This window comes from Tachyglossus aculeatus, chromosome 6, assembly GCF_015852505.1.
Source record: "Tachyglossus aculeatus isolate mTacAcu1 chromosome 6, mTacAcu1.pri, whole genome shotgun sequence".
NCBI lineage: Eukaryota > Metazoa > Chordata > Mammalia > Monotremata > Tachyglossidae > Tachyglossus > Tachyglossus aculeatus.
The window spans coordinates 51765464-51789363 of record NC_052071.1 but is presented as its reverse complement, the minus strand read 5'-3'; the positions used below and the strand labels follow the sequence as shown (position 1 = coordinate 51789363).

General features: G+C 49.2%; 1 protein-coding gene across 2 annotated transcripts in view; it reads left to right on the top strand.

Annotated features, from left to right (window-relative positions):
• The first annotated feature begins 6560 nt into the window (after positions 1-6560).
• The window catches only part of DIAPH2 (diaphanous related formin 2), a 786157-nt gene continuing 768817 nt past the window's right edge, over positions 6561-23900 (top strand). Inside the window, exon 1 of one of the 2 annotated variants that reach the window (XM_038747822.1) lies at positions 6561-6621. The gene's annotated coding sequence lies outside the window, so the exon portion shown is untranslated. The remainder of the gene's footprint in view (positions 6622-23900) is intronic. The other variant, XM_038747820.1, reaches the window with a different exon arrangement.

Sequence of the window (23900 nt, the reverse complement as noted above, 5' to 3'; positions counted from 1 at the left end):
TCCACCAATTGTTCAGCTGTGTGACTTTGGGCAAGCCACTTCACTTCTCTGTGCCTCAGTTACCTCATCTGTAAAATGGGGATTAAGACTGTGAGCCACATGTGGGACAACCTGATCACTTTGTAAGCTCCCCAGCGCTTAGAACAGTGCTTTGCACATAGTAAGCGCTTAATAAATGCCGTTATTATTATTATTCTTCTCGATTTCCTGGTCCTTCCTTCCTTCAACCCCCTCCCCGCTGTTATTAACCTATCTTGCCTAAACCAGACAGGGTGGGATTGGGGAAGGAGACAGAGCCAGGAGAATAGCACGCTGTTCATTCTTCTGCCACACCCGTTTCAAGGCCCAGTATCACCTGAGAAAGTTCACAACACTGGTTCTCAACACGTTCTTGGAGTCCTTTGTGACTCCACCCAAGTCTGCTGGCCCTGGGGCAGGACTAGTCCGTGTCTGCCTCACAGGGAGGCCAAAATAGTCTTGGAAGCTGGGTGGGACCTACCTACCCTGGAACAGCAGCTAATAATAATAATAATAATGGCATTTGTTACGCGCTTACTATGCGCAAAGCACTGTTCTAAGTGCTGGGGGTGGATAGCAAGGTGGTCAGGTTGTCCCACGAGGGGCTCACAGTCTTAATACGCATTTTACAGGCCCAGAGAAGTGAAGTGAGTTGCCCAAGTTCACACAGCTGACAAGTGGCAGAGCTGGGATTAGAACCCATGGCCTCTGGCTCCCAAGCCCGTGCTCTTTCCACTGAGCCACACTGCTTCTCAATCATTCAATCGTATTTATTGAGCGCTTACTGTGTGCAGAGCACTGTACTAAGCGCTTGGGAAGTACAAGCGGGCAACATATAGAGACGGTCCCTACCTAACAGTGGGCTCACAGTCTAGAAGACTGCGGCTTCTCAGCCACGCTGCTTCTCAGAACATGGTTCCTCTCTGAAGCACCAGGCATTTAAGTCAGTCCTCTGGTATTTGGCTTCCTGCACAGGCCCAAATCCCTGATGATGGAAAGTACTTTTGTACTGTTTACACCAACTGTAGCAAAACGTAGAAAAACTAACACGTCCCACGGATGAAAAGAACAGTGGGTGAAATGCCACTACAAGTGGACAAACCACATCAAGAATAACATTCTTCCTGAAATGAAAATAAAAAAAGAAATCAGAGTTCCTTTGAAAAGTTTTATTAGGGTAGGTTTAGCAAAAAAAATATACAAATGAGATACAGTCAGTACAGCAACCCATCAATTGTAAACATTGTGTTGTTTGCAGAGCACTCTGCTAAGAACAATGCTAGGCACAGAGTAAGTGCTTAACAAATACCATTATTACTCTTATTATTATTATTATTTTATTATTATTAAGTGCTTGGGAGAGTGAACTCAGAGTTGATCGACACATAACCTGCCTACGACGTGCTTACGATCTAGAAAGACAACATTAGAATGATCAATCAGTGGTGTTTATGGAGCACTCATGGTGTGCAGGGCACTGAACTAAGCACTTTGGAAAGTACAATACAACAGAGTTGATAGATGTGACCCCTGCCCAGATAAATTATGATTATTTACCTAAGTACTGCGGGGTTGGGGAGGGTGAATATCAAATGCATAGGTGAGGCTGGAGGGAGGCAAGATGAGGGAAATGATGGCTCAGTCAAGGCAGGCTTCTTGAAAGAGATGTGATTTTAAAAAGATTTAGAAGGTGAGGACAGTGAAGGTTCCTGCCTAAAAGCTTTTGGGAAACAATCTTGGGTTCTCGGGGCAACCTTCTCGAGTCACTAAGTTTTGATTATTATTGCTGTGGGCCGGGAATGCGTCTGGTGTTATATTGTACTCTCCCAAGGGCTTAGTACAGTGCTTTGCACACAGTAAGTGCTCAATAAATACGAGTGAATGAATGAATAACAATAACAGTGGTGTTGCTAAGAAGTGCTTAACTGTGTGCCAAGCACCAAAGTAGATAAAAGATCAAGTGGGACACAGTCCCTGTCTCACTCTGAGGTTCCCAGGCTAAATAGGAGGAAGGAGAGGTACTGAACTCCCTGTTTATTCATTCAATCATATTTTTTTTCCTTCAATTGTATTTATTGAGTACTTACTGTGTGCAGAGCACTGTAAGAAGCGCTTGTTTACAGAGGAAACCACAGCACTCAGAGATTAACTTGCCCAAGGTCACCCGGCAGGCAAGTGGCAGAACCAGGATTGGAACGCAGGTCGTCCAACTCCCAGATCTGTGCATTTTCCACGAGGCCAAACTGCTTTTGTAGGAACTTGATCCCTGCTTTGCCCCCTAAAAGTCCACCTGCCCCTCTTGCCTTTCACCTACAGCCATTCACCCTCACAGTGTAGTCTCTTAGAAACGGGTTCCAACTCCTCCATCTCATTTGTGTAGAAGTGGCTGGGAGGTCAGGCCCCACTGTGTGCACAATAATAATCATCATCATCATCATCATCAATCGTATTTATTGAGTGCTTACTATGTGCAGAGCACTGTACTAAGCGCTTGGGAAGTACAAATTGGCAACATATAGAGACAGTCCCTACCCAACAGTGGGCTCACAGTCTAAAAGGGGGAGACAGAGAACAAAACCAAACATACTAACAAAATAAAATAAATAGAATAGATATGTACAAATAAAATAGAGTAAAAAAAATATGTACAAACATATATATATATACATTATACATATAATAATAATATAATAATAATCATAAAGCTAATATGTCCAAGACATGTCTAACATGTCCAAGACTGAGCTCCTTATCTTCCCTCCCAAACCCTGTCCTCTCCCTGACTTTCCCGTCACTGTAGATGGCACTGCCATCCTTCCAGTCTCACAAGCCCACAACCTTGGTGTCATCCTCGACTCCACTCTCTCATTCACCCTACACATCCAATCCGTCACCAAAACCTGCCGGTTTCACCTCCACAACATCTCCAAGATCCGCCCTTTCCCCTCCATCCAAACCGCTACCTTGCCATTTCAATCACTCATCCTATCCCGACTGGATGACTGCATCAGCCTCCTCTCCGATCTCCCATCCTCCTGTCTCTCCCCTCTTCAGTCTATACTTCACTCTGCTGCCCTGATTATCTTTGCGCAGAAACGCTCTGGGCATGTCACTCCCCTCCTCAAATATCTCCAGTGATTGCCTGTCAACCTACGAATCAAGCAAAAACTCATTCTCAGCTTCAAGGCTGTCCATCACCTCGTTCCCTCCTACCTCACCTCCCTTCTCTCCTTCTCCAGCCCAGCCCGCACCCTCTGCTCCTCTGCCGCTAATCTCCTCACCGTACCTCGTTCTCGCCTGTTCCGCCATCGACCCCCGGCCCACGTCCTCCCCCTGGCCTGGAATGTCTTCCCTCCGCACATCCGCCAAGCTAGCTCTCTTCCTCCCTTCAAAGCCCTACAGAGAGCTCACCTCCTCCAGGGGCCTTCCCAGACTGAGCCCCCTTTTTCCTCTCCTCCTCCCCTCTCCATCGCCCCCACTTCCTCTGCCCCACAGCACTTATATAAATTTGTACATATTTATTACTCTACTTGTACATATTTACTAGTCTATTTTATTAATGATGTGCATATAGCCACAATTCTATTTATTCCGATGGTTTTGACACCTGACTACTTGCTTTGCTTTGTTTCGTTGTCTGTCCCCCCTTCTAGACTGTGAGCCCGTTGTTGCCGACTTGTACTTCCCAAGCGCTCAGTACAGTGCTCTGCACACAGTAAGAGCTCAAAAAATACGATTGAATGAATGAAATGAATAATGACGGACGGTATTTATTAAGCGCTTACTATGTGCCAAGCACTGTTCTAAGCACTGGGGTGATCAGGTTGTCCCTTGTGGGGCTCACAGTCTTCATCCCCATTTTCCAGATGACGTAACTGAGGCCCAGAGAAGTTAAGTGACTCGCCCAAGGTCACACAGCAGACAAGTGGCAGAGTCGGGATTAGATCCCACGACCTCTGACTCCCAGCCCATGCTCTTTCCAAGGAGGAGGAGGAGGAGGAGGAGGAGGAGGAGGAGGAGGAGGAGGAAGAGGGCCACTTGCCCTCCCAGTTGGTTTCCAAGCAGCTGCAGTGTACCTGCTGCAAATGCTGAGGAAATAGGCCCTGGCTCATGGGCAAGCTTAGTTTCACTAAAGCTTAGTTTCACTAAAACTTAGTTTCACTAAAACTTAGTTTCACTATTGTCCACCGCAAGGGTGATTCAACGAGCAACTTGTCCTGCATCTCAGGGCAGGAAGGCTGGAGGGAGGTCGGGGCCCGGCCCTGGCCCAGCCACGGATTAACTGCAGGGGTTTGGTCCCAGGCAGAGGCAGGCACGGGCAGGCAGAGGAAGTGAAGAGTAGGCCGCGCCAAGGGGATAATAATAATAATGGCATTTATTAAGTGCTTACTATGTGCATAGCACTGTTCTAAGCGCTGGGGAGGTTACAAGGTGATCAGGTTGTCCCACGTGGGGCTCACAGTCTTAGTCCCCATTTTACGGATGAGGGAACTGAGGCACAGAGAAGTGAAGTGACTTGCCCAAAGTCCCACAGCTGACAGTTGGCGGAGCCGGCATTTGAAGCCATGACCTCTGACTCCAAAGCCCGTGCTCTTTCCACTGAGCCACGCTGATGGTGGCATTTGTTAAGTGTTTACTATGTGCAAAACATTGTTCTAAGCACTGGGGAGGTTACAAGGTGATCAGGTTGTCCCACGTGGGGCTCACAGTCTTAGTCCCCATTTTACAGAGAAGGTAACCGAGGCCCAGAGAAGTGAAGTGACTTGCCCAAAGTCACACAGCTGACAGTTGGAGGAACCAGGATCTGAACCCATGACCTCTGACTCCAAAGCCCGGGCTCTTTCCACTGAGCCACGCTGCTTGTCCATGAAGGCCACCTCTAGCTCTCTGAAGGAAGGAAGCCCAGGGAACCAAGAAGGAGTGAGGCACTAAGAGCAGAAGAGGTGTTGGGGAGAGGGCCATAAACCGTGTGACCACTTCATCAGGGCGGCTCCTGTTGGGCCTTGCGTGCCTGGGGCGACTGGTAGTCAGTCAGTCCCCGGTCTTTACCGAGCACTTAGTGGGAGCAGAGCACTGCAGTAAGCCGTCGGGAGCAGTGTGGCTGCTTTTTTTCAATCAATGCGATTGAATGAAGGAATGAATGAATGGATGAACGCAGCCGGCCCCGGCGGGCCTCAGTTGTTTCCCGGGGGCTGGGGGATGGAGGGAGGGAGGGGGCGGAGCGGTCGGGGCTCTTAAAGAGACAGGCGGCCCCGACTCCGTTCTTCCTCCCCCCTCCCTCCTCCTCCTCCTCCTCCTCCCTCTCATTCCCCCTCCCCCTCTCCTCCTCCTCCTCTCCCTCCCCTCTCCTCCTCCTCTCCCTCCCCTTCTTCCCCCTCTCCCGCCTCCTCCCCTCCCTCCTCTCTCTTTCCCTCCTCCTCCCCTCCCTCCTCCCTCCTCCTCCCTCTCCCTCCTCCTCCCCTCCTTCCCCCTCCTCTCCCTCCCCCCTCCTCTCTTTTCCACCTCCCTTCCCTTCTTCCCCCCTCCCTTTCTTCCCCTCTCCCTCCTCTCTCTTTCCCTTCTCCTCCCCTCCCTCCTCCTCCCTCTCCCTCCTCCTCCCCTCCTTCCCCCTCCTCTCCCTCCCCCCTCCTCTCTTTTCCACCTCCCTTCCCTTCTTCCCCCCCTCCCTTTCTTCCCCTCCCTCCTCTCTCTTTCCCTTCTCCTCCCCTCCCTCCTCCCTCCTCCTCCCTCTCCCTCCTCCTCCCCTCCTTCCCCCTCCTCTCCCTTCCCCCACCTCTCCCTCCCCCCTCCCTCCCCTTCTTCCCCTCTCCCTCCTCTCTCTTTCCCTTCTCCTCCCCTCCCTCCTCCTCATTCCTCCTCCCCTTCCCGCTCCTCTCCCTCCCCCTCCTCCTCTCTTTCCCCCTCCCTCCCCTTCCCCCTCCTCCCTCTCCCTCCTCCTCCCCTCCTTCCCCCTCCTCCTCTCTTTTCCCCCTCCCTCCCCTTCTTCCCCCTCCCTCCTCCCCCTTCCCCCCTCCTTCCCCCTCCCGTTCCTTCCCCCTCCCCCTTCTCTCCTTACCTTCTCCTCCCCTCCCTCCCCCCCTCCTTCCCCCTCCTCCCCTCCCTCCCCCCTCCTCTCCCCTCCCTCCTCTCTCCCCCTCCTCCCCTCTCCTCCCTCCCCCTCCTCCCCTCTCCTCTCCCCCTCCTCCCCTCCCTCCCCTCCTCCCCTCTCCTCCCTCCCCCTCCTCCCCTCTCCTCTCCCCCTCCTCCTCTCCCTTCCCCTCCCTTCCTCCTCTCCCCCCCCCCCCCCCCCGCCGTTGTCCCCGCGGGCCCCCGGCGGCCGACAGCCCCTCCCTCGGTGCCGGTGCCGGGGCGGGGCGGGGCTCGGTGGGCGGGGTTCGGTCCGGAGGGGCGGGAGGAGAGCGGAGGGGTGCGGAGGGGAGGATGGAGGCGGCTTGGTCGGGGGCCTCGGGCGGGGGGGCGGAGGAGGAGGCGGCGGCGGCGGCGGCGGGGGGCGCCGGGGCCGGCGGCGGCGGGGGGGCGGCGCGGGGGGGCCCCGGGGGCGCCCGGCGGGGCCCGGGCCCGCGGCCCGCGGGAGACGACGACCCCAAAAACAGGACCAGGCTGGTGAGACCCCACACACCCGGGGAGGGGAAGGGGAAGGGGAGGGGAGGGGAGGGGAGGGGAGGGCGGCCCCCCCAGCCCCCCCGGGAGGGAGGGACGGAGGGAGGGCTGCCCACTGCCCTGAGCGCTCGGGACCGGAGCCCCGGGCTCCCGGCCTACGGGGCCGAGAAGAATACCTCGCGCCGCACCATTCATTCATTCGGCCGGCTCTGCCGACCGCCTACTGGGTGCGGGGCTCTGTACTGAGCGCTCGGAAACTACGAGAGAGAGGGAGAGAGACACGACCCCTGCCCGACCACGGGCTCGCAGGCTGCAAGTCTCCCTCCGCCTCCGGTCCTTTCCGTGGCCGGGGTCGGAGGGCGGGCGGGCCTAAGGATAATAACCATAATAATGACGGCATTTATTAAGCGCTTACGATGTGCCAAGCCCCCTTCTAAGCGCTGGAAAAGATACAAGGTCATCGGGTTGGCCCACGTGGAGCTCACAGCCTTCATCCCCAACCCCCCCGTGGGATAACCTGATCACCTCCTAACCTCCCCGGCGCTTAAGCACTTAACAGATACCATCATTGTTGGTATTATTTACAGATGGGGGAACTGAGGCCCAGAGAAATGAAGTGACTTGCCTAAAGTCACACAGCTGACAAGTGGCGGAGCGGGGATTAGAACCCACGACCTCTGATTCCTAAACCCCAGCGCTTTCCGCTAAAACACGCGGATCCTCCTGCCGACCCCTGACCTTGGGCAAGGTGTGAGGTTGGCAGGGGGTCAATCAATCAATCAATCAATCGTATTTATTGAGCGCTTACTGTGTGCAGAGCACTGTACCAAGTGCTTGGGAAGTACAAGTTGGCAACATGTAGAGACAGTCCCTACCCAACAGTGGGCTCACAGTCTAGAAGGGGGAGACAGAGAACAAAACCAAACGTAGTAACAAAATAAAAATAGAATAGATATGTACAAGTAAAATAGAGTAAAAAATATGTACATACGTATATACAGGTGCTGTGGGGAAGGGAAGGAGGTGAGATGGGGGAGATGGAGAGGGGGACGAGGGGGAGAGGAAGGAGGGGACTCAGTCTGGGAAGGCCTCCTGGAGGAGGTGACCTCCCAGTAGGGTCTTGAAGGGAGGAAGAGAGCTAGCTTGGCGGATGTGGGGAGGGAGGTTATTCCAGGCCAGGGGTCGATGGCGAGACAGGGGAGAACGAGGCATCTCTATATGTTGCCAATTTGTACTTCCCAAGCGCTTAGTACAGTGCTCTGCACATAGTAAGCGCTCAATAAATACGATTGATGATGATTAGCAGCAGAGGAGCAGAGGGTGCGGGCTGGGCTGTAGAAGGAGAGAAGGGTCGACCATTGGACCACACTGCCAGGGCCGCCCCCTTTCCCACCCAGAGCCTGCTTGGGGAGGGAGAGGGCGGCACGGCCTAGAAGCGGGCCTGCCATCGGAGGATGGGTCTACAGCTCTAATCCCATTTATTCCGATATTATCAACTCCTGTCTACTTGTTTCGTTTTGTTGTCTGTCTCCCCCTTCTAGACAGTGAGCCTGTTGTTGGGTAGGGATTGTCTCTTTCTGTTGCCAAATGGTACTTTCCGAGCACCTAGTTTGGTGCTGCGCACACTGTGAGCGCTCAGTAAATACGACTGAATGAATGTGGGGGACTTCCTCCTCAACCCCCTTCACTGCCGCAGCTTCCTCATCCAAAACTTTCTTTTCCCCTCAGCAGGCACGTGCTAACGGCCTGCGTGAAGTGGGAAAGGGGGCTCTCCCTGCCCATACTGCGCCTTTCCGAGTTTGACAGCTCCATGTATTTAGTGATGATGTATATATAGCTATAATTCCATTTATTCTTTTGGTATTGACACCTATAATAATAATAATGATAGCATTTATTAAGCGCTTTCTATGTGCAAAGCACTGTTCTAAGCACTGGGGAGGTTACAAGATGATCAGGTTGTCCCACGGGGGGCTCACAGTCTTAATCCCCATTTTACAGATGAGGGAACTGAGGTGCAGAGAAGTTAAGTGACTTGCCCAAAGTCACACAGCTGACAAGTCACACATCTACTTGCTTTGGTTTTTTTATTTTATTTTTTGTCTGTGTCCCCCTTCTAGACCATGAGCCTGTTGTTGGGCAAGGATTGTCTCTGTCTGGTGCCGATTTGTACTTCTCAGGTGCTTAGTACAGTGCTCTGCACCCAGTAAGCGCTCAATAAATATGAGTGAATGAATGAATGTAGAAAAGTGGGTCCTAGTAGGTACCCCGCCGCCACCTTTACCCGTCAGGAATACTTCGGTGGTCGCTCTTTGTGGCTGTATTGTACTTTCCCCTGCTCTTAGTACAGTGCTCTGCACCCAGGAAGTGCTTAGTAAATACAAATAAATACAAAGTTGGGGGGAGGGGGAGAGTGTTCAGTAGAACCGATCGATAAGATCCCTGGCCTCAAGGAGCTGACAGCCTGGTGGGGGAACTAGACGGTAAAGTAAATGGCGAATTCTTTGTTGCTCATCTTTCTTTGCCCCCGGCCTTCCGTTCCCTCTCCTACTTTGAGCGGGATCCCCCACGTGGGACCTGATTCATATCTGCTTTGCACAGTGCTTTGCACATAGTAAGCGCTTAATAAATGCCATCATTATTATTATTATTATTATCTGCCCCAGCAGCGCTTGGATCGGTTGTGGGCATAGAGTAAACGCTCCCCAAATAACGCAATTATCCCTTTAAACTGTAAGCCGGTGACGGGCCTGGGGGGCTTGGTTAATGTGTGGTGGGAAGGGACTGTGTCATCTGTGTCTCGTGAGAGTGTACTCTCCCAGACGCTTAGTACGGTGCCCTGAACACGGTAAGCACTCAGTACACGCCGTGGATCGGTTAAAGGCGATGCGGTAAAAGAGCATGCCGAAGCAGCATCCTCTGGGGTTCACCGATGACCTCGGGAACTAAACTCTGCAGTCGGCAGGTGTGTACGGTTCCCAGGGGTTCCCAGGGCCAGAACAAGACCCCTCGAGTGGCTCCACTGTGTGTAGATGGCTCGAAAATCAGAAAACTCTACGGTCCCAAAGTGAGTCGGGAAACTTGGGTCAATTCTGTGGTGGATGTCATCGCTTGTCATTCATTCAATCGTATTTATTGAGCGCTTACTGTGTGCAGAGCGCCGTACTAAGTGAGCGTTTTCAAGTAATGCCCGCTGAAAAGACGGGCCCCGCATCCTTGGGATGCCCAGAATGACTGCCGAGCGACAGTTCGATTTTCAGGTTTTGTAATCAATCAATCGTATTTATTGAGCGCTTACTGTGTGCAGAGCACCGTACTAAGCGCTGGGGAAATACAAGTTGACAACATATAGAGACGGTCCCTACCCAACAGTGGGCTCACAGTCTAGAAGACGCGCTTTTTCCACGCCTTTCAGTTTTCCTCCGCAGATGTCCGATTGCAGGAGCTGTCGCCTTTCAGCGAAAGGGCTCGAAGCCGTGTGGCCCGGGTTGAGTCGTCTGTTGTTGATTTGGGTGTCCCTAAAAGCCCAAAGAATAATGAGGCCTTTGGTGACAGTGTTATCAGACAGAGCTACGTAGTCAAAGTTCTGGCCTTCTGAAGTGGCGAGGATTTGTTCATTTGGTCGCATTTGTTGAGCGCTCGCTGTGTGCAGAGTGCCATTCTGAGCGATCGGGACGGTACACTCTAACGATCGATAGACGCATGATGCGGTGGTATGACACTCTGAGGCGCTTTGGGTCCAAAAGAAGAGCAACCTTCCTGGACTTGCAAATTTTACTTTTTACGTTCACTTCAAGGAGAGGGGGCATAACGATTCCATCTAAGAAGAATTATGTCTGGGTCAGGAAGTATCTGCGTAAGCAAAAGCACTCAAGGTGTTGACTTGCCCCGGCTGTTTTGTACTGTTTCATCTTTTATGTGTGACACGGTCGAAAGGCAACTAGATATGTTTCTGGTCAGATCGCCTTTCCACCTGCCTCATTTGCTAGCTTTAGAAGGACGCTTGTACATGAAATCTATCTGTCTCCAAGCTATCATTATCCTTCTGGACAGTATTTAAGATTTGGATCACTTCTTCTCATTTTCACTTACATGTCAGTCAATCAGTGGTGTTTCTTGAGCGCATACAAGTCAACCAAACTTTTTCGTTTTCCTTCAACTAAAAACCTAAAGGTATCTGAAAGTATTTGTCTTCTTTCATTTGCTTTGGGTCTACCTATTTAAAAAGGGTGCTTTCATTTGTGAATGAAAATGAGGTAAGCCTGCAAGAACAATGGAACACTTTCATAATATTTTGTTTATCTCTGGGAAACCCACTAAAGAAAATAAACTGACACTGAGAAACATAAACCAATTACTGCTGCGACTACAGGGAGCTATTTTTGGGCTCACCTCTGGGTGATGTCCAGAGGAGATAGTTTGGAGCCACAGGTGCTTTTTTTTCAGGATAAAGTCCAGTAGGAACTTTACCAAAATACATGGGTTTCAGTTTTAGAATAGTGTTTGTTTTGCATCGGGTCTCTTGTGGGAGAAGTGACTGCGTTTGATCTGTCAAGTTGATATCTACCCTAACATCTAAGACCTAATAAATACCACAACTATCCAGGTCTGATTAATAAGGATAAGGCATTATTGTATTTGGCTTGTTTTATGCAATGTTGAGGTCAACCAGTTCCTGCAATGTATTTGAAGAGGGAACCTTAACAAAAAGTTTCAGTCTGTTGATTTCATCAACTTGCAGGAGCAACCCCAGTAGTGCCTTGGCTAGGGTGTATGTTTGCCTTCTACTCAGTTTTCTTTCTCCCCACACCTCCAATTCCTTTTTAACTCCAATTTCATTTATTCATTCACTCACTCATTCAATCGTATTTATTGAGCGCTTACTGTAGAGCACTGTACTAAGCGCTTTGGAAGTACAAGTTGGCCACATATAGAGATGGTCCCTACCCAACAGCGGGCTCCCAGTCTAGAAGCATCTACTTAAGCGTCTACTAAGCGTCTAAATGTCTGAAGCTCTACTCTGTGTTCTTTGAGATGGGCAATTAGAACCTGGGCACTTGAGAAAATCAGTAGCGTGAGAAAGTTAGAATTTCATTCATTCAGTCATCTTTATTAAGCACTGCTTGTGTGCAGAGCACTATACTAAGTGCTTGGGAAAGGACAGTACAACAATAAATGGTGACAATCCCTGCCCACAACGAGCTCACAGTCCACAGGAGGGACCGGGGCGCGCAGATGCCAATACAAACAGATATCAATACAAATAAATAAAATTATAGAGCTATATACATAAGTGCTTGTGGGGCTGGGACAGTGGGAAAGAGCAGAGGGAGCAAGTCAGGGCGACAAGGAAGGGAGGGGGAGATGAAGAATACTGGGGCTTAGTCTGGGAAGGCCTCTTGGAGGAGATGGGCCTTCGGCAAGACTTTGAAGGAAGGGAGATCACTGTCTGGCGGATCTGAGGAGGAAGGGCGTTCCAGGACATGGGCCAGCGGTCGACAGCGAGACGGGCGCAATTGAGGCACAGTGAGAAGGTTTGCGGCACCAGAGGAGCGGAACGTGCGGGCTGGGTTGTAGAAGGAGAGACGCGATGTGAGGTGGGAGGGCGCGAGGTGATGGAAAGCTTGTAAGCCAATGGTGAGGAGTTTTTGTTTGATACGGAGGTGGTTAGGCAACCACCGGAGATTTTTGAAGCAGGTGACATGTCCCGAACGTTTCTGTAGAAAGATGATCCAGGCAGTGGAGTGAAGTATGAACTGGAGTGGGGAGAGGCAGCCGGTTGGGAGGTCAGCAAAGAGGCTGATGCGGTCATCTTGGCGTGAGTGATTGTATTAACGTGGTAGCGGTTTGGTTGAAGCAGTTGGGGAAGCAGCGTGGCTCAGTGGAAAGAGCACGGGCTTTGGAGTCAGAGGTCAGGGGTTCAAATCCCAGCTCCGCCAATTAGCTGTGTGACTTTGGGCTAGTCACGTAACTTCTCTGTGCCTCAGTTACCTCATCTGTAAAATGGGGATTGAGACTGTGAGCCCCCATGGGACAACCTGATCACCTTGTAACCTCCCCAGCACTTAGAACGGTGCTTTGCACATAGTAAGCACTTAATAAATGCTATTATTATTATTATTATTATTACGAAGAGGAAAGGGCGGATTTTAGCGTTGCTGTGAAGGTGGGACCGACAGGATTTGTTGGCAGATTGAATATGTGTGTTGAAAGAGAGGAGTCAAGGATAATGCCAAGGTTACGGGCTTGTGAGAAGGGAAGGATGCTGGTAGTGTCCACAGTGATGGGAAAGTCCGGGAGAGGACAGGCTTTGGGTGGGAAGATAAGGAGCTCTGTTTTAGACATGTTAAGTTTAAGGTGGCGGGAGGGCAGCCAAATGGAGATGTCTTGAAGGCAGGAGGAGATGCGAGCCTTAAATTAAGTTAGTTTAAGCTTTTTGAGAGTCCTAAAACAGTTTGATTAACTTTTCAATCGTGTTCACTGAGTGCTTGCTGTGTGCAGAGCACTTTTCTAAGTGTTTGGGAGAGTACAGTATGACAGATTTGGTAGATACGTTCCCAGCCCACGACAAGCTTACAATCTAGAGCGGGAGATGACAGACATGAATATAAACCAGTAAATTACAGTTTTGCACAGTTGGGTGCTGTGGGGCTGAAGGAGGGGTGAATAAAGGGTGAAGTAAAAGTGAAGCCTGAGTAAAGGTTAAAGCTTTTCTTGTTTTAGCCAACATTGCATAGTATCTAGCTCATCTTCCTCCCCTTCCCTATCCCCTCCAAGCCTCTTTGGTGAAATATCTGACTTCTCAGAAACCCCCAATTTAGACTCTTCCTTGGAAGGACTTTTCATGAAATAGATGAGTATGGCTTGTTTAAGAAATTCATTTTTATACTCTCCCTTCTCATTGTCTCACACAAAGGTGGCTGGGAATAGAGAACGCCCGACATTGAGCCGGCTACGATACAGCAGCACTGTATTAAGAGTTCCAAACCCGTGACTTCAGAATGCCATCAAAAGATAGAGAATCAGGCAGAATCACAGTTTGGCAGGTGGAGGAAGGAAACAGTTTCCTGATGCTGCACGAAGGATTTTGGCCATCTGAGGTTCCATTAGCGAGTCAGTGCACTGTGGCCTGAATGCAGTAGAGGGGATTTTCAGCTCTGCGCTAGGAAGGTGTACTGGTACGCGTTCAGGCAGCGTGGAATCTCTTCCCCACTTATCAATCTAGAGTTGTTACTTGGGCTTTGAACACTGGGCATTAATAGACACAGAGGCACTTCTTACAGTTGCTAATGAATAACTAGTCTGCAGAATGAAGTGCAATGATTCGAAGGGCCCGGCGGTGAATTATTGGGCTATATAATAGGTGTGGCCCTCTAGATCTGCTTTAGATGTTTCTTAACAAGGTGTGCTGTGTTTGGCCTCATACATCCTACTCTCAATTTAAGTAGTTCATCTTTAGGAACAAGTACGTTGCTCTACAACCCTAAAATCTCCTTCCCTCTAGCTAGACTGTGAACTCATTGTGGGCAGAGATGGTCTCTCTTGATTGCAGTATTGTACTTTCCCAAGCACTTAGTGCAGTGCTTAAGCGCTCAGTAAATACGATTGATTACTATTAGCCATGCTCAGTTTGTTACTGTTCTTCGAGAAGCAACATGGCCTAGTGGATAGAGCATAGGCCTGCGAGTCAGAAGGTCTTAGGTTCCAATTCCGGCTCCACCACTTGTTATCTGGGTGACCTTGGGCAAGTCGCTTCACTTCTCTGGGCCTCAGTTTCCTCACCTGTAAAATGGGGATTGAGACCGTGAGTGCCACTCGGGACAGGAACCGTGTCCAACCTGATTTGCTTGAACCCACCTCAGTGCTAAGTACAGTGCCTGGCATACAGTGGGGGTTTTACTAATACCATAATGATGATGATAATTCAACTGCTCTCCCTCCTAACACCTCTGTGCAACTGACCTTCATTGTTTCCTGAGGGAGCCAGTTGTTTGAGCCATTGCCCATAATTGGTTGGGGGTAGAATTAGACCTCAGCTTCAATAAATACAATTGAATTGAACCGAATACCAAGACTTTTCACAATAAGGCGTTGAGGAAGATGTAAATAAGGCGCTGCAGACTCTCTGCCAGCATAGTTTGATTGGAATGCAACTTCTTAGGACGTGGGCAGTTTGTCGTCTGAAAGGTTACAGAATAATCTGCGTGGGGACTCCACTCCTAAAGTGCCAGGGTGAAAGGGTGGTGGAATTGGTGCATCATCATCATCATCAACATCAATTGTATTTATTGAGCGCTTACTGTGTGCAGAGCACTGTACTAAGCGCCTGGGAAGTACAAGTTGTCAACAAGTTAGTGCAGAAACACTAAGTAAGAGGCATAGAAAAAGACACAGACGTTGTTCATTCCAGGTGCCTCTTTTTGAGTCGGCAAGGCAGTTGTGCCAGGATGGGGATTTTGGTGGGCAGCCCACTGTCCCAAGGTGACCCTGGGGTACTGGCCATCTCAAGGTCAAATTTTATCTCGTACTGGCTCAGGCGGAACTCGGAAGTGAGGGTGGGATACCGCTCCCACGACCAAAACCGCTAGATTGACGGCCCAAGCCGGGAATACAGAAGGTGTCCCTTGCCCCCGTGCCAGTCAAAATAGGTATGGAGGAGGGGGGAGGGCAGAGATTGGATCAACTGAAGCTGGAAGCTGGAATGGCCAAGGAGCACAGATGATAAATCCCTGCGGCCTCTGGCCCTCTGTGCAGAGGATCGGGACTTGCAACAGATGGCTGCAGGGTGCCTCTGTCTAGGACGTGAGATGCCCGCTCTGCCTGCACTAAGCGAGGAGCTGTGGGATGGATGGGTGAGGGTCCCGTCCCGCTGGACGCTCGTGGGGTTGGAAGCCAGATGCTTTGCCATGGGTATGGAACGAATGCATGGATTCCTCCCAAGTGGAAAATCCTCGTGGGTGGGAGCTAGGGGCTTCCCCCATGCGTGCCTAACTCAAGTGGATTCCTCCCGAGTGGGAAGTGCACATGGATGAAAGCTAGCCACCCCATCCTGTACAAAAAAACCTGACAGGGAATTCCGCCTGGGTGGGACCTGGGGGTTCTGCCATGTTTGACTAAGTGTGTTCCTCCCATTAGGGATGCTCTCATATTGCTAATTGATTACATTCCTCCGGAAAGAGAAGTTCAATTCATTGCGCCCAGTTAAATAATTCCATTCTCCTCACGGAATAAATTTTATATAAAACTCAGGCTTTCCGTCCCCAACTTCTCTCTCTCTCTTTGTCTTGCTGTACCGATTACTGAACAAACCTGTCCCCGGGCGACGGGGTGACACCCAGATGGTGAACAAGTTCAGGGCTTGCGTTGGTGTCCGAGTGAGGAATTTTGTGATTCATCTCTCTCAGATTTGGGCAGTACGCCTTTTAGGACCACAGCTTAAAAAAAAAGTCCGCCGAGTCTGCGAGAGAGGGCGGAAAGTGTCCCATCCTCTGCAGAAAAGTGGCAGTTGGGCCGGCTGTAGAGTGGGCTGGGGTGTTGCTCGTTTCTCCGTCTCTCTTGCGGGCAAACTGCCTCTGCATCCACTGGTCCAAAAAGAAGACCTTTGTGGGAGAGGAGAGCAACTCGTGACTTGAGCCGTCCAGGGAGGCCGCAGATGGATAGGGAGGGCACAGTTGGTGCAGATCTGGTCCTGGCTTTGCAGGGCATCCTCACCGGCTGCTGTGGGCACCCCGTCCTTCCTGGGCAGTTGGATAATAATAATGATGGTTTTTTTTAAATGGCATTTATTAAGCGCTTACTATGTGCAAAGCACTGTTCTAAGCGCTGAGGAGGTTGTCCCATGGGGGGCTCGCAGTCCTAATCCCCATTTGACAGATGAGGTAACTGAGGCACAGCGAAGTTAAGTGACTTGCCCAAAGTCACACAGCTGACAATTGGTGGAGCCGGAATTTGAACCCATGTCCTCTGACTCCAAAGCCCGGGCTTTTTCCACTGAGCCATGCTGCTTCTCCTAATCGTAATCAGGTTGTCCCACGTGGGGCTCACGGTCTTAATCCCCTTTTTACAGACGAGGTGACTGAGGCACAGAGAAGTTAAGCGGCTTGCCCAGGGTCACAGAGCAGACAACTGGCGGAGGTGGGATTCGAACCCACGTCCTCTTGACTCCCAAGCTCGTGCTCTTGCTGCTGAGCCATGCTGCTTGGGTTGCTGAGGAAGGGGACGGGGAATGGCAGTGCCACCCTGACTGTGGCGTCTTCAGACTGAAGGCCTGTCCTGAGCCTGGGCGTCACAGTGCCACTGGAGCCTCTGGCAGCTGTGCCAAGGAATGGCGGGCTTGGGGAGCCGGGCGGTAATAATAACAACACTAATAGTGGTTTTTAAATTCTTACCATGTGCCAAGTGCTGGAGTAGCTAGGCCACGGGTGGGACAGATCCCAGAGTCTTTGTCCCGAATGGGGCTCACAGTCGGAGGGAGAACAACTATTTTGCAGGTGAGGACAATGAGGCCCAGAGAAGTTCAAGTTAAGGTGGAGACTGTGAGCCCCACATAGGACATGGCCTCCATCAAACCAGATTAGCTTGTGTCTACCCCAGAGACGTGGCCTAGAAGCACAGCAAGAGCACGGGCTTGGCAGTCAGGATGTGGGTTGGAATCCCGGCTCCTCCACTTGTCTTTTAGACTGTAAGTCCGCTGTTGGATAGGGACCGTCTCTATATGTTGCCAACTTGTACTTCCCAAGCGCTTAGTACAGTGCTCTGCACACAGTAAGCGCTCAATAAATACGATTGCTTGATTGTCTGCTGTGTGACTTTATTTAAGTCACTTTCTGGCCTCAGTTACCTCATCTGTAAAATGGGGATTAAGACTGTGAACCCCACATGGGTCAACCTGATTACCTTGTATCTACCCCACCACTTAGAACAGTGCTTAGCACATAGGAAGCACGTAACAAATATTATTACTATTACAGTGCCTGGCACATAGTAAGCATTTAACAAATACCTTTAAAACCAAAAAAAATTACATGACTTGCCCAGGGTTTCTCAGCAGAAAAGTGACAGAGTCAGGTCTCTTGACTCTCAGTTCTGTGCTGTATGCACTAGGCTATGCTGCTTTCTACACACTGGGCCTAAAATTAAAATTTTTACATTTACCCCTGCTGTTTGAGAACGGGGAAGTGAACCTTGGAAAAATCTCAAGGAGTACAAGTTTGTTTTGAACTCTCAAGGAGCACAGGTTTGGAAACTTGTCCTGATTTTTTGCATATGCAGGGATTTTCAAATCCAAACAACTTAGGACCCGTAAGATAGGCCGCTTTAATGGGATTGTTGATGTATTTGGCAACTGATTAAAATGCAAGAATACAACACCCCATTAGGTTATTGGTTCCCTGGCTGGAGGACAGGGAGAAATCAATCCCGTATTGGCAGCTCTTGGCTTTCAAAACTTAATCCAAGTATCACGGCACTCGCCTCATTCTACTCCTGGGAACAATCAAGCTGTGCTTTTGTTGAATTTTACCTCGGTAAATCCTCTACAGATTTTTTTAAGATGGGAGAGAAAACTAGATTAATCCACCCAGTGCAACCTAGTACGCCGTTCCTAGGGTCCATGTCTTTACGATGAGTGATGTATCTCAGGTGTGTGAGCAGGGCAGCTGTCCTGAGTTGAGGTGATGCCCTGAGGAGACCAGGAGTGAGCTCAGTTTTAGCCAAGTGATTCAGGAAGGACCTGTTGTGTGACTCATCCCAGAACCAAGAAACTTGCTTAGGTCAGAGAAGATTCCCAGGTACTATGATATTTTAAAGCCTTTATATTTCTGTCTGTTGTTTTGTGATCGAAAGAAACCCTTGCTTCTCTGGCTCTCGTAGGGTTCGGTTCTCAGTGCCAAAACAGTGACTCATAGGCACCCAACCCTATTTTGTGGGCTTTGCTTGTGATTGCGGTGGTGATTGGCCAGGGAATAAATATCCCCAGCCATCTAGAAAGTTGGTGAAACCTCCCTGTACGGTGTTGAGAGATTGGCTACTGGAAATTTTGAGTTAATGGAGATGGGGAGTAGAAGGGCATTTTGAGTGTTGCAAAATGTGATTTGTGCTGCAAAATTCCACAATCTCCAATCTCAAAATGACTAACCTCTTTGGAAGCATATATTGTGTGTGTGTGTGTGTGTGTGTGTGTGTGTGTGTGTGTGTGTTGAGGGGGAGAGACCAACCCTGAGTTAGGTCAGAAACTAAAAAGAAACTGGCAAGCTGAGCTCTCTCTGCCTAGGTCCTTGTGAAACGTGAATTCTCAAAACTCTGTTGGTTTAGAAATGAAATGTAGTGGGTACAGAAATGGAAAGGGGAAGAACTGGGTTTTTTTTTTTTTTTTGCCTGGAGTATAGCCAACAAAGCATAATTTTCTCTTCCCCACAACGATAGGAAAGAGTTGTTTTATGAGCCAAGGGTGAGAAGCCCAAACTCTACTGAAAAGGTGACCCTTTGCATAGCCTCCCTTCTCTCATCTCAGAACCCCACATAAAATTGCTGTTGTTCATAAGGAAAGCACTTGCCATTGGAGCTGCAAAAAGCAAACCCAAATCACTTGACATTGGGTTGGATAACTCAGTCCCTCATCCATTCCTGGCCAATTTACCCAACCCACTAGCGTGATACTTTTTAGGTGATTTAGCTCAAAGTAGTTAATGTCAGAGCTGGGCCAGTGCACATTTTTGATGGCTTTTGTGGGAGGAGGTGTTCGAGAAGGGGAAGAATTGCTACGTTTCTGTACACATAGCATCTAAAACCAATCTTAGTGACTCCTTGAGGTAAATCAGTGGATGGGAGTGCACTGGATAAAGGGCAGGAGTATGGTTTTGCTACCTTCAGGTACTAAACGTTTTTACCACAGCGCATGGTAGGGTTTTAAATATGAAAGTCATTTCTGGTACAAGCAACTACAGCCGTAGCTCTACAGCTTGTGTGTTTGTGGTGTGTGTGTTTGCCGGGGGGCTGGGGGGTGTGTGTGTGCATGTACTCTTCCTCTCCCCGCTGGTTCACTCATTTTGTAGAAATAGGGTTGAGTCTGTTGCCTTGGAATCGTGGACAGAGCTTGTGGCTCAGTGAAAAGATCCCGGGCTTGGGAGTCAGAGGTTGTCGGTTCTAATCCCGACTCCGCCACTTGTCAGCTGTGTGACTTTGGGCAAGTCACTTCACTTCTTTGACCCTCAGTTACCTCATCTGTAAAATGGGGATTAAGACTGTGAGCCCCATGTGGGACAACCTGATTACCGTGCACATCCCCCAGCGCTTAGAGCAGTGCTTCACACATAGTAAGCGCTTAGCAAATGCCATCATTATTATTGGATTACTTCACCATACATCAGCTGTATTTATAGTATTGTTTAAGCGCATACTATGTGCTAAGCGCTGGGCAGATACAAAAATAATCAGGTCAGACTGTGAGGCCCAGGAGGGACACGGACCGTGTCCTACCTCATTATCTTGTATCTGTCCCAGTGCTTGGCACACGACACTCGAAAAGTACCGTGAAAAAAATATAAAGTGATTTGCCCAGTGTCACACAGCAGGCAGAGCTGGGATTAGAACTCATGTCCTCCGACTCCCAGGCCGCTGCGTATTATCTTCCTACCACCACTCAGTACAGTGCTCTGTATTGGAATATAGGTCAGGAGTGTGCATAACATAACATAAACATAACATGTTTATGTTGCCGACTTGTACTTCCCAAGCGCTTAGTACAGTGCTCTGCACACAGTAAGTGCTCCATAAATACGATTGATTGATTGATTGACCTTCAGTTTCCCAGCCAGCCCATTGTGGATGATGGGGAACGATTGGATTCCCTCACACAGTTGCTAATTTGGGGGCTAATGTCTATTTGAGTGTGGTGGGATTGGCGGTGGTTGATGAGAGTGTGAAAGTGCATGCCCACAATGGAAGAGATTATACCATCTTCCCTGTCCCCTGTGCTCACCTATTGTCAGTATAGATTGGAAGGACAGGTTAACAATAATAATAATAATAATAATGATGATGATGGCATTTATTAAGCGCTTACTGTGTGCAAAGCACTGTTCTAAGCACTGGGGAGGTTACCAGGTGTTCAGGTTGTCCCACGGGGGGGCTCACAGTCTTCATCCCCATTTTACAGATGGGGGAACTGAGGCCCAGAGAAGTGAAGTGACCTGCCCAAAGTCGCACAGCTGACAAGTGGCAGAGCCAGGATTCGAACCCATGACCTCTGACTCCCAAGCCCGGGCTCTTTCCACTGAGCCACGCTGCCTAGCAGGGGCAGACATTTGTACACTAGCTATTCGGTTGTTTGCCCGGCTAGGAGTTGGCCTGCCTGAGTTGGGTGCCCAGGAGTTGCCCAGCCCTGGCGTGATGTGGAAAGACGATCCACCACGATCAAACAGCGTATCTCTCTTCCTACTTTCTCCCTGGAATTTCAGGGCAGGACTTGGAATTCAGAACTTGAATCGTGCCTATTTTCCATTAACCCACGTTAGGCATTCATTCAAGGGCCACTGTGACCCCCTTTCTACATCCTATCATACCCGGCGCCTGGGCAGGCTTTTTGAAGTCTGAAGGGAGCCTAGACTTTGACAAGCGAGGTAGATCGATGATCTCATTCTTTAAAAAAAAAATTGGACCTTTCTCCAGTATCTCCTGAAGCAGACCACTTCATAAACTGGATCGCTTGGTTCATTTAAGCTCAAGCTGTCTTTGCTGGCTATTTGCAAACTGGCTAATTGTAATTCACTATGTGCTCATAGGCATTGGAACTACCTTTAGCTTATCATTCCTCATTGAGGAATTGTAAATTTGGGAGATTCTGTAACCTTAGAATCACAATTAGGCAATTTTTTACCAAGATACTGTCGGCAGTGCAAACTTGGTTCTGTTCTTACAATTTCTTGTAGACTCAACCTGAGTTGGTAATGGTATTTGTTAAGCACTTACGGGCCAGGTACTATACTAAGCGCTGGGGTTGGTACAAGATAATCAGTTTAGCCACATGAGCATCTGGGCATCTGATTACATTGCTGAAGAAAGTCATAGTATCTGTAGTAAGGTCCGTAAAGGGGAATGGAAGGAGATGTATTAAAACTTGAATAGAATTAGGAGCCGGTACATGAGATGCATCCAGTTTTCCCATTCCCATATCACCACTCTAAAAAACAATCACCTCTGGTTCTGGAGAAACTGGAGCTTTGCTAAACAGGGAGCAAGGAGTGGATGGAGTTAGAGGTGTCCAAGAAGTTAGTGTTGTGCATGTGTGTTTCTGCTCCCTTTTAGTAGTAATATTATTTAATACTTGTGGTAATTAAGCAATTTCTTTGTGCCAGGCACTGGAGTAGATCAGATCCCACAAGGTACTCATAGTCTGAACAGATACTGAATCCCTGTTTTTCAGTCATTCATTCATTGTCATATTTATTGAGTGCTTACTGCGTGCAGAGCACTGTTCTAGCACTTGGGAGAGTACAGTACAACAATAAGCAGACACATTCTCTGCCCACAGTGAGTTTACAGTCTAGAGGGATGAGGAAACTGAGACCCAGAGAAGTGAACTGACTTGGCCAGGGTCACAGAGCACGTAAACGACAGAGCAGGGATTAGAACCTATTTCCTCTAGCTCCCAGACCTGTGCTCTTCTCATTAGCTTTCCACTTCCTTCTTAAGTGCCTAGTGTGAGCACAGAGCACTGTACTAAGTACTAGAAAGAGGAATGGAGCCTTGTCTCTTCATCAAGAGGCTCTCAATAATAATAATGACGGTATTTAAGTGTTTACTATGTGCCAAGCACTGTTCCAAGTGCTGGTGTAGATATAAGGTATTCAGGTTGTCCCACATGGGGCTCACAGTCTTAATCCCCATTTTACAGGTGAGGAACTGAGGCACAGAGAAGTTAAACAGTTTGCCCAGGATCACAGAGCAGACGAATGGTGGAGCTGGGATTAGAACCCACATCTTCTGACTCCCAAGCTCTTTCCACAGCCACGCTGCTTCTCAGTCTGAGAAGAGGCTAGGCTGTAAGGATTCTCTTGGCTAGCAGTTCTCTTAGTGGGGCATCAGAGACAGCCTGATCGGAGGGAATTAGCCGTAGAATGTTATCTGTCTTGGTAGAACACAGCACTAGAGCTACTGAAATCTCTGGTTACTGCTATCATTTTCTCTGAAGGGTTTTTTTTTTTCCATGGGATTGGTTTAATGTACTAAACGTTGGGGTAGATACAAGCTAATCAGGTTGGATACGGTCCATGACGGTCTTAATCCCCATTTTCCAGGTGAGGTAACTGAGGCCCAGAGAAGTGAAGTGACTTGGCCAAGGTCACACAGTAGGCAAATGGTGGTGCTTTCTCTGAGGGCAAAAAGGCCCATTTACTTTTTTCTTTCTGGATTAGACCCAACCTGGCAAGTAGATCTGGAGGTCTGCTAGCCTAAGCAGTCTCTAGACTCTAAATTCATTGTGGGCAGGGATCCTGTCTACCAACTCTATTATGTTGTACTTCCCAAGGGCTTAGTACAGTGCTCTGCACACAGTAAGTGCTCAATAAATATGATTGATTGATTGTATTCTCCCAGACACTTAGTACAATGCTCAGTGCACAATATGTGCTCAATAAATGTTTGATTGACCAAATCAGTCAGTTGGTGGTATTGAGCAATCCCTGAGTGCAGAGCACTGAACTAAGTGGTTGGAAAAAGAGAATGGAATTGGTAGGCATGATCCTTGCCCTCAAGGACTTTACAATATAATGGGGGAGGCTGCCATTAAAATGCATTAAAATGCATTAGAGAAAGGGAAAGCAACAGACCATAAGGATAAAGCTGAGGGAAGGTGAGAGGTCAGCTGTTGAGTCATTGTATGGTCCTCTGACAGATACCACACATCAATCAGTCCTACTTGCTGAGCTTTTCCAGTGTGCAGAGCACTGTATTAAGAGCTTAGAAGAGTAGAACACGACAACACGTTCCCTGCCGATGATGAGGTTAGAGGGGGAAATGGAGCATCTGCTTTGTGAAGCTTCCCACGTAGCTCCAGGTTCACCTGCTTTCCATTCCAAATCCACAAAGGCTTCCCCCAATTCGTCCACATTTCTTCTTGAAATTATGTCTGGAGCCCCTCTCTCCCCCGGCCAAGAACAGTGATTAAGGTGGGTTTTGAGCCATCAGAGGAACTTTTGGCAGTAGTGAACAAGGTGCTGTGTGGAACTGCTCAGCTGCTAAACCTGTAGCTTTTCCCGATTTATGCCCTGGCTCTCAAAACTCTG